This window comes from Protopterus annectens, chromosome 4.part0 (assembly GCF_019279795.1).
Source record: "Protopterus annectens isolate FY-2018-M chromosome 4.part0, PAN1.0, whole genome shotgun sequence".
NCBI classification, from domain to species: Eukaryota; Metazoa; Chordata; order Ceratodontiformes; family Protopteridae; genus Protopterus; species Protopterus annectens.
Window position 1 is genome coordinate 995,033,373 of NC_056733.1, and position 14,799 is coordinate 995,048,171.

A 14,799-nucleotide genomic window follows, 5' to 3' on the forward strand; every position below is an offset into this window, starting at 1 on the left:
GCGGGGATTGTATGGCAGGCATCAAATGTTAAAAGAACAAAACATTTTGTTTCATGAATATAAATTGCACATGGGGCCAGTTTCAAATGTGAAGGTTTTTAGTTAGAAAGATTGCTGTTTTTTAAAGAAAGGATGTCACATGATTGTTGGTTGGTATTTAAATGGAAGAAATGATGCGTATATTTGTATCTGAAGAAGGTGGAATAAAGGAACAAAAGCGCATATACAGCCTTTCTGGAAACTGGTGGTGTTGCCTTATTTTCATTGGAAAGCCTTGCACTGTGTCCTTTTATATGGTGACTTTTTGATTTTTATTGGAGTTTTTGTCTAAATCCAAAGGACTAAAATGTATGATGTGGACAACAGATTTCAACATAATAATCTTAAATTTATCAGTGTGCCAGACAGAAAGGAATGAAAGGAATATGTGGACTTTATCCAGAAAAAGTTTAAGGTATTTTTGCAGCATCAACAATAAGCAGCAATTATTAAGGTAGCGCTCCAAATAAACAGTAAAACAAAGTATACTATTCATTTAAAGCAATTTCCTAACTAATTAGGTGGAAAAGAAGCCTTGAGGCTTGAAACAATCTAGTTCTCAGAACCTAACAAGCGTTATCAAAAACAAAAATGATGCTGGTAAATCTCTCTTTGCCTGCACTATTGTCAAAATCTGGAACTCACTACCTAGCCAAATAACCTCCACTATTCAATTTAAGAAACTCTTGAGAACCCACTTCTCAAACAACTGCCTTTGTTCTTGCTACTTTCCAGGTTAATTTGCAGCAATACCATGTTCAAGGATTCTACTAAAGGTCCCCTAATTCCTTTCTCTGTAAAGCTTAATAATCATAGGTTATTTCTGTAGCAAAATATTGAGAGTACTCATAATTTAGAAAGAAAAAAATGTTTTTTTTCTTGTGTTTATATATTTTATATTCTATATAAACCCTACTACTAGAATGCTGTATGCTGACTTTACTAAAGGAATTGTTAATCTATACATAACTTAAGTTTCTATGGAACCTATATCTCTGTATGATATTCTTGTGTAATTTCTTTATGACATGCTATTGGAGCTTTTCTCCCCGGGCCTCCGCTGAAAATGGATGTGTGTCCAGGCGGACTTTCCCAGTTAACAAATGTAAAATAAAAATAAAATAAAAAATATATAATTGAGGAAGTCTAGAGAGTACTATTTTGCCTGTAAAATAATAGGACAACCAGTACACTTTTTCTGTGTTAGAATTCTGCTTTATTCAACAAAGGAAATGCTTCCATTCCAGTGTTAAAGCACTTTAATTATGATGGAGCCTATGTTTACCATTATGAAGACCTTAACCTATTTTGGTCTTTGTTATAAATGTTACTCTCATTATCATTAAAAAAATATGCTCAATATATAACCCTTCATTTCACTGAATATGTTATCATTTGTATGTTATAAAAACAGGCTACAGCTCAAGAAGATCTGCAAATTCTGGTGATAAGATTCTACAAATGTTGTAAATACATTAGGCAAAGCAACACTTAAGGTTTGTCTAATCAAGACAACATGAAAATTAAGTCAAACTGCACCCCTGGTTGTTCTCACTCACCTCTCCTCATTTCTGTAATCAGCTGTATTGCAAAGAAAAAATCCAGACCTTCCCAGGAAGTGTTTAAAGGATAAAAATATGTTAGAAAATTGCTACATGTCTACAAATTGAAATATTTTATAGGTCTTAACATTAAAATTAGATATAACTCAGAATTAAGTTAAATCAGTTTTTGGAGTGATCTTGTTGGAGGCAAGTTATTTATACAAGCAGAACAAACTGTGGGGTACTCGCTGTGAATGACTGAATGTCCCTAAATTGATTTGTACTTAGTTTGTGATACTACCTAATCATTATTCAACACATGCTTAACTGGCCGACAAAAAGCATGATTTTATCACTGAAAAGTATCTATTTACAAAGTGTTATAGTATTTGCAATGTAAATCATGCCACCTCTTATGATATAGCAAGCTTATTTAAATAATTTCATATGTCATTTTCTTTTCATGTGTTAATGTGTTTGATTTCTTTTCATGTTTTAATCATCTAGTAGTTAATGTTGGCTAGTGTATATAAATAGTGTGCAAGCATGTTTTGTCAGCTACCAGATATTTACTTTTGTACTATAGTTATTGCTTGTTTTCTTTAATACCTATCATGTCTTGTCTTTTTGTGTATGTTTTTTTCCTGTAAAAGAGCAGACACTTGAAATTTTGTTTAGGTAGCACTTGTGTTTCCTAAATAACAATAAAGTTTCTTTGAATCTTGAATCTCTTCTAATTTTTTTTGTTTATGTTTACACTTCAGAGTGTGACCCTGAATAATTCACTTATCCAGACAGTGCACTAGGATTATTGGTAAATTGGGCTAAGCTCCTCAGTGGTTTCCTGGACTGCATGCCTAGTAACTATGCATAAAATCCTACAGTGAGAGGGATAGAGTTCAGGAGCATGAAAAAAGAAAACAGCGACAAAGACTATGTGTGGGATATGCAAAGATGAGTTGGGAGACTGGACAAGCTATGGAAATGGGAAAGAGATAAATACTCAGGGCTAGAAACAAGGAAATGAGGAAGAGACAAAAAGACAAGGACAAAGTAGCTACACAGAAGCACAAGAAAATCAACTGGGACAAAAGACCATCAGGTGAAAAAGAGTTAAGAAGGGGGCGTGGCCAAGATGTCAAGGAGTTAGCTGCACTTTCTTGATGCTCTGCCTGAAATGAATTTTTCTGACAGGATTTTTCTATTTTAACTCAATAAACATTGAATAATTTTTCCACAACTAGTTATCTTGATATTGTGAACAACTTTACCAGACAAAAATCTGAATTTTTTTCACTTATTTACCGACATGTTACCTGTCAGAAGTTCTGTCACCAGTTACAGACTGAAACAGCTATGAGTCACTCGAAGACATCTCTACAAGACAGCACTATGAAAAAGGAACTTCAAACAATAATCACCAGCATTCAAGGCCTTTCTATAAAGATGGATAATTTAGAGAAGATTATGGAAAATATGAAGAAAGCAAAAAATAAATTGATGACTTAAAGGAAATTATTACTACTCACTCTGACCAAATAACAGCTATACAAGAATCAGTAAGTGAAATAGATGGCCGGCAAATGGAAAATGACAACCAGATACAGTTTTACTAAAACAAAATATCCAGTTACTAGAAAAGGTGGAAGACCTAGAGTGTAGATCCAGAAGAAACAACATTAGGATCTATGGAGTTCCAGAGAAAATGGAAGGAAATAATACGATTCTCTTCCTAAATGATTGGCTTCCAAAAATACTAAACCTCCCTGAAGCTTTATCTTTCAGAATCGAGAGAGCCCACAGGTCCCTGTCATATACATCAGCATCAAAAAATCCAACAGTTGTGAGATCCATCATTGTGAAATTCTTATCTACACAAGACAAAGACTTAATACTAAGAGCTGCGTGGTCAGGAAATCCAGTCCAAGTCGATGGGAAAAATATAAGATTTGACAATAATTATACTTCCACTGTGATTACAGAGAAAAGTGTGTGTCCCACTTATTAAAGACTTAAAAAAAGCCAACATTAAAGCCCAGATAATGTTTCTGGCCAGAATCAAAATTACCCCCTTCGGATGGTCAAACAATATTCAATTCTCTTGAAGAAGCATCAGCCTTTGTGAGGAAAACCAACTAACCTGAGAAAGTAGATGAAATGGACATTTCTTTGCCCAGTCTAAAAAGACAAGCTGCTAATGGTACAATAACTGCAGCTGACAAATCGAATAAAAAGCTTAATAGTATAAAAACCATCAGTCTCAAAACTTATTAGCAAACAATACATCTGAAAACACAGGATACAAATGGAATCATGAGGTACAAACTTTCTACATATTTAGTAAATATATATGCACTTAAGCCTGCTTTCTTCTATAGTACCTTTTCTGTTTCTCAATCCTGCTCTCTTTTTTCTTCCTTTCTTTTGTTTTGCATTCTTTTCCTTTTATTTTGCATAATAATATATCCAGCTGCTAAGTACTTCAGTATCAACAAACTTGTTTAAATGCTTACTTAGCAAACATTTATTATGCAGGCTATGCATTACATCAAAGGTAACATAATATTGCTACCCAGCACTTACTGATTCTTTTTTTCTCCTCTCTTTCATATCCATTCACACTGTTCTATTAAACTCACAGACACAGTCAGCAAATGACAATAGCCTTCAAACAACAGCTTCACACAGTATGCAAATGATTCACACTACTTCCATTTAAACTTATTACAATTAACACACTATACCCATCATATACAGTTATAATAAGATTTCTACACAAAGTATACATCTGCTGTGACCATACAAACATTCTACAAAGACTTCTGGCTCTATAAATTACTATGAGATAGATAGCAGAAAGTTTTTTATTTGATATGTAAATAGTGCTAATTTTATATTAAAAAGTATACTAAAGCTGAGGGAAGTGGAAAGGGAAATATGGCTTTACAATGTACAGATTTACTGTTCAAAATAAGTATTTTAAGCATTTTACTGTATGAGTTACTTAACTGTCTCTGCCTGTTTTTTTTTTTTTTTTTGCTATGCACAAGAGCCATACATTTTGAGCACAATTTACTTGTTTAAATTACCTTTGTGCTGTATTTTGCTGCCAAAAAAATCAAAAAAGCTTTAAAAGAACTTTTTCTCGAGCCTAGAACACTTCCTGATTGTTTGTAAACTGATTACATCACTGTAACAGTATGAATAGACATGCAGCATGACCTTTGACCTCCCAGCATGCTCAGATGATGTTATAGGTTCATAGGTAGGTACTAGGCTATCGGCACAAGGGCCTATGCAAGCCTAGCCAACAAGGTTCCCTGGTTTACGCCACCCAAGAAAGTTATTTTCCTGTGCCACTGATGAGCAGAGACACAGAAGTGATCCCCGGGGTGTATTTCCTATTTCCCATCCACTCATCAAGATTTTTCTTGAAAAGTGCTAATGAAGAACTTTGCTTGACATAGATGGGTAGCCTGTTCCAGAGTATGGGAAGTCTCTGGGATAGGAATCCATCCCTCCAGCATGTCCTGTTTATTGTGGTGACAAGGTTTAGGTCCCTAGAGCGTGTAGCTCGGAGGGATTGGGATTTCTTTAGGTGTAGCATGTCTAACAGCTCTGGGTTTGACATAGCTTTATATGTTAGGCAGAGATCACCTCTGAGTAGGCGATATGCTACGGAGTAAAGCTGGAGTTTTTAGAGGTGGTCAGTGTAGGGCATTTGTTTGAGTCCAGTAATCTTCTTTGTGAGGTACTTCTGTGGCCTTTCCAGCTGCTGCAGATGTCTTGTGAGGTACATTCCAAAAGGAGCTTTGTTCTCTACAATGGGTCTAATGACGGATGAGTAGAGGGTAACGATGACCTCTTTTTCCCTGGATGAGAACCCTTTTATGATGAGGTGTGCCACGTAGGACTTCCTGACTACTGTGGCAATGTGACTATCAAAGGAGAGACTACTGTCCACCTGGGTCCCAAGGTCTCATCACGCATTCAGTGTTAAGTAGATTGCTGCCTATGTGGTAGTTCATGGGTACAGTTTTTACCAAAGGGGATGACACTGCACTTTTTGGCATTGAGCTTGAGGCCATGGCTCAGACACCAGGCATTTATCTCAGACAGGCCCTTCTGTAGGATGTTCACATCATTTGGGGACTTGACTATGGCTCCTAGTTTGCAGTCATCTGCGAACTTCGTTAGCCAGAGGCCTTCTGTGTTAGCCTGTACTTCAGAGAAGTAGATACCAAACAGGAGTGGTCCCAGGATGGAACCCTGTGGTACTCCACTTGTCACTGGTTTGAGGTCAGATTTGGAGTCTGCAACTTTTACAGTGCAGGTTCTGTCAGTGAGCCAGTTGGCAACCCATCTTGTGACGTAGGGATTTATGCCTAGTTTATTGAGTTTAGCTATAATTCCAGAATGGGTGATGGTGTTGAAAGTCTTGACAAGGTCAAGATAGGCTGTGTGAACCACTTTACCCTCATCTACGGCTTTGGTGACTGCCTCAAAGAAGTCGATCAGGTTCAGGAGGCATGACCTGCCTTTCACAAACCTGAACTGGGTGGGATCCAGAGTTTGGTGGTTTCCGATGTCTTTGTTTATGAGTTTCATGATGATACATTCCATGGCTTTGCAGACCAGGCTCGTCAGGCTAATAGGTCTATAGTTCCCGGGATCAGTGGTGGCTCCCCTTTTGTGGACCGGGATAACTGTTGCTGTGCACCATTCAGTGGGCACAAAGCCTGATGTGAGGCTATTATTGAACATGGTGCTTAAGTGGGGAGCCAGTTCATTCTGAAGTTTGTGTAAAACGGAGCCTGGGATGTTGTCCGGTCCCATGGATGCTGTGTTTTTGGCTTTAGAGAGTGCAGCTTTCACCTGCGTAGTTGTGACTACAAGGACTCTATATTCTTCCTGTATAGATATGGGCCTTTAGGGGGTGAGGGGGGGGGTAAAGTTAGCACTGAACCTACTTGCCAGGATGTTGGCAATATCAGTTGGTTCTGTAATTTTCATGACTTTGTGCTGTAACTCAGAGCAGATCTGAGTGTTACCATTGAGATTCTCGACATAGCTATATAATGCTTTGTGGTTGTCCTTGGAATTAGTGGCGATTTTGTTTTCATAGCTAGCTTTGCAGGATCTTATAAGGGATCTCAGCTTCTTACTGAGGCTGACCAGGGAGCTCCTCTACTCATTTTTCTTTTCATCTCCTACTTTATCTGAGGAGAATAAGGAAGTTAACGCCACAGAATCACTGAGAACAAAAGGACTGTTAAGAAATGAACGGATTTGCTTTAAGTAAGTGCTAAATGCTGCACATTGTTATAGAAACATTTTTTAACGGTAAAGTATATTTTGACTTCGTTAAAATGCATATTCAGTGTTTTAATTACTTTTAACAATGTAGACATTTAAACAATTTTTTTTAACTGAAGTTCACAGATAGGTTTGCAGAAAGGCTTCTGTGTGTTCAGTTAATGAAAATATTTAGCATACAGAAAGAATTTTGTTTTGTCTGTTTCTCTCCTTTCCTTTCTATTATAATTATTGGGCTTTCCTCAGTTTAACTGACTTATTTATAGCCCAGGTTTGATGAAAGTAAGATACGTATGCTTTCAAAAGACCAAGGTTCTTATTTAACTACAATCTGTAAAAAAAGTACCAGCTCTCATAAATTTACAGAGAGAGTTACTTACCAGTTTCTAGATACCTATTTCATTATCTAACATTAATAACAAACCTTTTTGAACGTAGCTTATTCTAAGATACATATGCACAGGTCAGTAATCATGAACTTTGGTATACATTTGTAGTTCATATGCATTGTTCTATCAAGGTATACATAGGTATAGCTCTATATGACTAACACACAACCACCCTTATAATATGTACCTAGGTATGTGAACTCTTTCCGTTTTGTTGTGATCACCCTAGCACATGTATTGAGACATTTTTATTGCTGACAGCAATTTTGCAATCAGTTACATTATGTTTGCATAACAGTATATAGGGGTCTAAGGTATTCAAACCTACTTTGTCTGTGTATCTATAGCATTTGCTGTTCAACTGTTGCATATTACTGTGTTGCCTGTGCCATTTATACATGTACATGTTTATAGTTGTCCCCAGCATAATATGTACAGACATCATATATTAGTTATGTCTTCATTTGTTATTGCCAGGACTTGCAATACATGTTCTTATTAATTTACAGAGAGAGTTACTTACTAGTTTTTGGATAGCTATTGTGCTCTCTAGTTTAAATCTTAATAGCTTTTACTTAAAATTGTTGATAGTTCCATGTTTTTATTAACTTTATCTGGAAAACATTTTAGACTCATAGCTAAACATAAGCTACCTAAAGGCATTACTATTTTCCTACTCTGGTAACAATACACTAGGTCTTTTGTTTTAAAATTACTCTCTGATTTGGTTGTACAAAGACAATTACTTCCAATATACATAATTATCACAAATAACGTATTAACTTTAATTTCACACACTTTGATATTTCACTACTTAAATCAGTAACAATTCTAAGGAGTGGCCTTTTATTTTTCTCACTTCTTATAACATTCTATTACAGTTATTGTAATGGCAGTGGCACAGAATGGATGTAGATTACTGTTCTTAGGATGGACGAAGGTGGTTTTGAGGAACTTCTCATTAAACCAGCAATTAAATATTCCATGTTTAGACTTGTAAATAGTTTTAAATGTTTTACAGTTATACTCAGTGTTCATAACAGAATATTTACTATCTAACACAATCTATAGGAATGTTTTCATATAAATGTTTGTTCTTAAATGTAAATAGACTCAACAATCCTATAAAGAGAGGAAGTTTAACCAAATATTTGAAAACTAAGAAAGTAGATATTGCATTCTAGCAAAAAAACTCATATAATAGAAGAAACTTTGAATAAGATGTCTTTTAACGGCTAGCTACTCTATACTTGCAGAATCTCATTTTCGGACAAAAAGAAGAGGCACCGTGATATTGTGGAGGATAACACTACCATTACCTAAAATAATCGACACGTATTGCAAGATGGCATGTTCTGCTTAATTATTCTATAAATAAATAAAAAAATTATCACATTAGCCAATACTTATTGGATACCCGGTATCGGTGGTGCAACAGCGAATAAATATCTTGACTTACTTGCAATCAAATCTAAGGGAGAAATAATATATGCAGGTAATTTTAACTGTATTTTCTCCAGAAGTGACACTACTAAATGTGATAAGTTTAAGATATCTGCACCTGCTAAAAGACTGAACAACTTCATCAATAATTCAAATATAAGAGATATTTATGAAAAAAAAATAGAACCCAAATCCTTAAAATACACACATTACTTATACAGATTCAGTACACAAACTACCATCGATAAGGTATTGGTTACAGATTATTTATTCTCAAAAATTCAGGAAGTTTTCATTAGCTCCTGTCCAATGTCCAACCACAGCACTATTTTCTTTAAAATCCACATGAAATCTAGTCATCTAGTATACTAGCAAAGAATACCAGCATACATTGTTAAGATAACCGGGTTTAAGGAATGGTTATTGAAAGAAATCAAAATATTTCTAGACATAAATGACAATGATAGTAGTTCTAAAGTTATTGTCTGGGATATGCTGAAATCTTACATTTTTGGTAAAATCAAAACCTGGTACCTAAACAAACGAAAGGAATGGGAGAGTACGCTATTGAGAATACAATCAGAAATTGATGAACTAAAAAGAAATCTAAATAATAAAGACATAAACACAAATGCAGAACTGAAACAATTAAACCTTAATTACAGGGAAATTCTTAATCACAAAGTGGCAATAAATTTAAAAAGAATCAAATTACAGTCTTACTCTGTTAACCCAAAAAACATGCATAGATTAGCTGTGAAATCAAAAAAACTTAACAAATGTTAAACATATAAGGGAAATTGTTGATGAAACTAAAAATAAAAATAAAATTGTAACAGATTTAGAAGATATTCTTGAGACTTTCAGAAAACATCACAAAATAATAAATAACACCAATCCAAACATTAATAACAATGTCCCAAAAGATAACTTCTTAAATGAGAACATAGGTGACAAACTATCAATAGAACAGAATACCAAAAGTCTCAAACCAATAACATTAAGTGAACTAAAAGAGAGGATTCAAAGCCTTAAGAACAATAAAGCCCCAGGGTTAGATGGATTACTAGGAGAAATTTATAAAGTACTCACAGATGATACATTAAAGATACTTTTACAAGCTTTTGAGGAATTCAGAAAAAAGACAAACTCATTCCCTTACTGGAAATATGCCATGATTTCCCCTATCCTAAAACAGGACAAAGACCCCAAAATAGTAACTTCGTATCATCCCATTTCAATATTAAATGTGGACTATATCATTTTTACATCAATATTAGCTAACAGATTAAATCAACTGATGCCTAACATAATAGGTGATGATCAAACAGACTTCATCCTAAATAGAAGAGTACAAGACAATGTTATCAGGCTCCTTTCCTTAGTACATCATGCTAACACGGGAAAAAAAAGAACTATCAATTATTAGCCTAGACTTAAACAAGACTTTTGACTCTATAAATTGGTCCTATTTATTTAAAGTATTAGAAGTATATAACTTCTCCCTTGACTTTATCGATATAATTAACAGATTATATGTTAACTCAATATTATACATCAAAATTGGCGCTTTTTTGTCAGGTCCACTCAACATCCTAAAAGGCACTAAACAAGGCTGCCCACTCTCCCTATCAGTAGAACCTCTAGTTAACTTCATAAGAGCAAATTCTGATATAAGGGGATTTTCAGTTAGTCCAAGCTATATTTCTAAAATACAACTTTTTGCGGACGATGTCCTGCTAACAATTGGAAATATGGATTCCTCCATAGATCATATAACAAAATCCCTGCAAGTTTTTAAAGAGATTTCAGGCCTAAGCTTTAAACACACCAAAACAGAAATATTATTAGTAAATAAAAAAGTAAACACTTTACTAAGAAAACACAACAATTTTTACTGGGCAAATGACACCATAAAGTACTTAGGAATATACATAATGTCAGACTACAACAATACTTTAAAAACAAATTACAAATACCTATTATCCACAGTTAAGGAATTTTTAAATAGATGGAATAAAATGTATTCCACAATAGAAGAAAGACTGTCATTAATAAAAATTATCATATTACCCAAAATTGTGTTCTACTTCCAAACTTTAATTGCCTCCCCATCCAAAAAGTTAATGAAGCAACTAAATTCTATGTTAATAAATTTCCTATGGTTTCCTCAAAAGCCAAGAATCAGCCATGCTTGGCACTACAGAAGCTGGAAAGATGGGGGAATAGCATTTCCAAATTTAGAACTTTATGCAGAATCGACCATACTTAATGTGATGAGCCAATGGTTACACTCCAAATATAGTTCTAATTGGAAAAATCTCCATGTAAGTATCCTATTATCTGACATAGACACAAATATTGACAATAATATGTTCTCAGAAAATAAAAGAATCTTCCTTGTTGTCAAAGACTATTTCTACAATACCAGTAAGAATAAAAAAAATCTCTTTTCACTAATTATATATTAGATAATTTTAAAAAGATAATAAACAAAAATCATATGACAAAAAGATTAATATTTTTAATATTTCCCATAGCATACACAAAGACATGTCTGGACTCCTTCAACCTATCTAAAATAAAAGTCATGGAAGAAAATGGCTTAGTTTTCTGGCACCACTTTCTCTGCAATAATAATATCCACGAACCATGTTCTCTTATGGCCAGGTATAACATAAAGCATAACAACTGGTTAAACATACAAATATTTAGAGAATACATAGTTAATGAATTCAAAATATGTCATATCACCAGCACAACACCTTTACCTAAAATACTTTCCCTTCTTTGTAAATAAACACTTTGCACGTTAATAATATTCTATCATTGTCGAGTATATATAAATCTTTAAGAACCAATATGCAAATCCCAGAGGACTCCTTATGGAACTTCACAGAGAGACTAAACAAATCTATTTTTTTCAGATAGTGATAAAGAGTTAGTACTTAAATCAATTAGTAGCACAATGTCATCCTCTTCTTGGAAAATCTTCACTTGGAAATACATCAATAGGAGCCTTATTACCCCACATATAATGGACTTGATATCAAAAAATAATCTTAATAAATGTTGAAGATGTGAGGAAATACTTTGTGCAGATTGAGTACACACGTTTCTTACATGTAAAATAGTAACTCCATTCTAGATAGAGTTCAGAAATTTCATAAAAGCGTTGTGGTTGGACAAGTGTGAAGTATCTGACTCATTATTACTGTTCAATGCACCAATACCATCACATATCCCCAAAATACAGGTGCACCTTATTTGGTCCTTGCTTGCAATTGCAAGAAAAATCATTACGTCAAATTGGAAGTGTAAAAAATCCTATCATTTACAGATTTTTTTACTATTAGGTAAATTTATATGTAATAGGGAGTTGCAAGCTATTTCAGAAAGAATTTCTAAGATAACACATAAGAAATTAACTTGGTTGAAGCTTGAAAAACTACTAGATAAAATGTAATCACAATAATGACATTATATCTGTTATGGACATTGTAAATAGTTATTGTTCCATGTTAGGATGTTTTTAAGACATATATTATGTATATTTATATATCGTATTTCTTGTATTATTTTACTTCATAAAAATCAATAAAAAAATGTTTAAAAAAAGAGTTAAGGAGACAACACTTGAAGTGGTGGCATCACATATAGTTTAGGTACAAATTTTCAAGTTTCAAGTAAAATTAGATCAAATATGACTATCTAAAGAGAACAAAAAAATTTGAAAAAATTGTTCATGTTTTCATCCTCTCAATTTCTTTAAGAATCTTTGAACTTCTAGAATAAAGTATCTCATTTATAGGCTATTAAACAGCAATATATTATATAACTAACCAAAATAGCAATTTATACATAGCTGCAATGACTTCTTGTGATTTACTGCATATATCTGTGAATAGGAAGTGTGCTACAAAGTAGTCCTGTGCAATACATCGAAGATTACCCAACATATAGTCTATAATGACTATAGAACCAAGTCTTTTGATGTACTCTCTACCACTAAATCTACTCATTCATTTTATAATTAAAGTATGTATCATTTTTTGTAAATTAGATAAAGCTACATTTGGTAGCACTGCCAGTTAAACTATACTGATTAAAAGTAAACCTAAAAATATTTTTCCATCCTTAGTACAGATAATTACACTGTCAATATTCACTGCTAATAGTTGAGCTGAAAAAGACAGACCAAACTGGAAAAAAATTCCTACACAAAGTCTTAAGGAACTACTCTATACATAATCTGCTACATGTGAAACAATTAGTCAATACATACAACAGTATATACACCAACATTTAAACAGTGAGGTTTTCTGGGTTCACTTTTTTCTTGATTCCAGGTGAGAAGACTTCTGCCGTAAGAAAATCTGAGGAAATTGTCTTACAATAAAGCAACTTCTACATTAGAAGCAGCATAATTTGGAAACACACACAGTGAGCATCTTATAATTTAACACATTTTTAATTAATAATTGCTTCAAAAAGTCCACATATCTGGATACTTATACAAAACCATCATGCAAATGTGCAAAACAAGACATAAAAGTCAGCCATCAGCTACAGACTATCTTTTACCAAGCAAGATAGATAATACCAGGCATAAAATGACATCTCCAGACTGACATCATGTGGTGCTGATGGTGATGAAACATCTCTTTTATGCCAATACCAAGCTAATACTATCAAACATGGATGCTAACTACTAAACTAATTAGCAAAACCATGCAGTACAACACTGAGTGGATGTACAACGTATAGTTTCCTTCAAACCTATAGTAAAGTAGCCTGCCTAAACACATGTTGTTACTCAGAAGTGTAAGTGACTGATTCATTGCCTAAACTTATGTTCTTCATGAAGAAGGATCTAAATACGATCCAGTCATTTATACACACACATATATATATATATATATATATATATATATATATATATGGATCTACCTGACTACGTCGAAACGGCAAAACAGCGAAAACGACTTCACCGACACCACATAATCAACAGTTCACAAACACAACACCTCATACATACACATAATCGACAGTTCACAAACACGACACCTCATACATACACATCATAACAACAAACAAAACAAATCCCCTATCCAAAACCCACACACACAACACAAGCACACCAAAATCCTTACAAACCAACAATAACCCATACATACACAACTATCTACAACCCTAACCCAAACCCTTACCCTAAGGTCCGTCACTATCGCACACTCACCTAACCCGCGCCCTAACCCTAACTCACTTAACCCGCCCCTAACCCAAAAACTATCACTACTGCACCCTTACCTAACCCGCGCCCTAACCCTAACTCACTTATCCCACCCCTATCTCTACACACCGTCAACATCGCACACTTACCTTACTCGCACCCTAACGTCCGTCACTACCGCATACTTACACATCCTTTCCCCATCTCAGTGTTCTCAGCGTCGGTGTCTTCCTTCATCAGTCTTCTGCCTTGTCAATCTTCTGGCATCGGTGAAGTCGTTTTCGCTGTTTTGCCGTTTCGACGTAGTCAGGTAGATCCATATATATATATATATATATATATATATATATATATATATATATATATATATGTGTGTGTGTGTGTGTGTGTGTGTGTGTGTGTGTGTGTACTGGGGGAGAGGGTGGCTAGGACAGTCTGTCAGTGTATCTGTCACAATGTAGCAACCAACACTTTCCATATTGGTTCCACTACTTAACAATAAGAAAGCAAAATTCAGTTTAAAAAAATCTCCAGATACTTAGCATAATTCTAAATAAATTCAAGCACCATAAAATATAATTAATAAAGCTGAAGTGGCACTCACTGCACAACAATCAATAAGACATACACAAAAAACTACAATTCTTAAAGTCTATGAAAAACTGACAGTCAACATGAGATCAGTACTTTAAACAAGAAAAGTATCTACCATAGTATGCATACACCACTATCATTTACTAGGAGGCCATCTGTGCCAGTCTTGGACGCAGTCCCATCAGGTTCTTGTTTCTTGCAGTTAAACTTCAATGACTTCTGGGCATCTACATAGATGGCT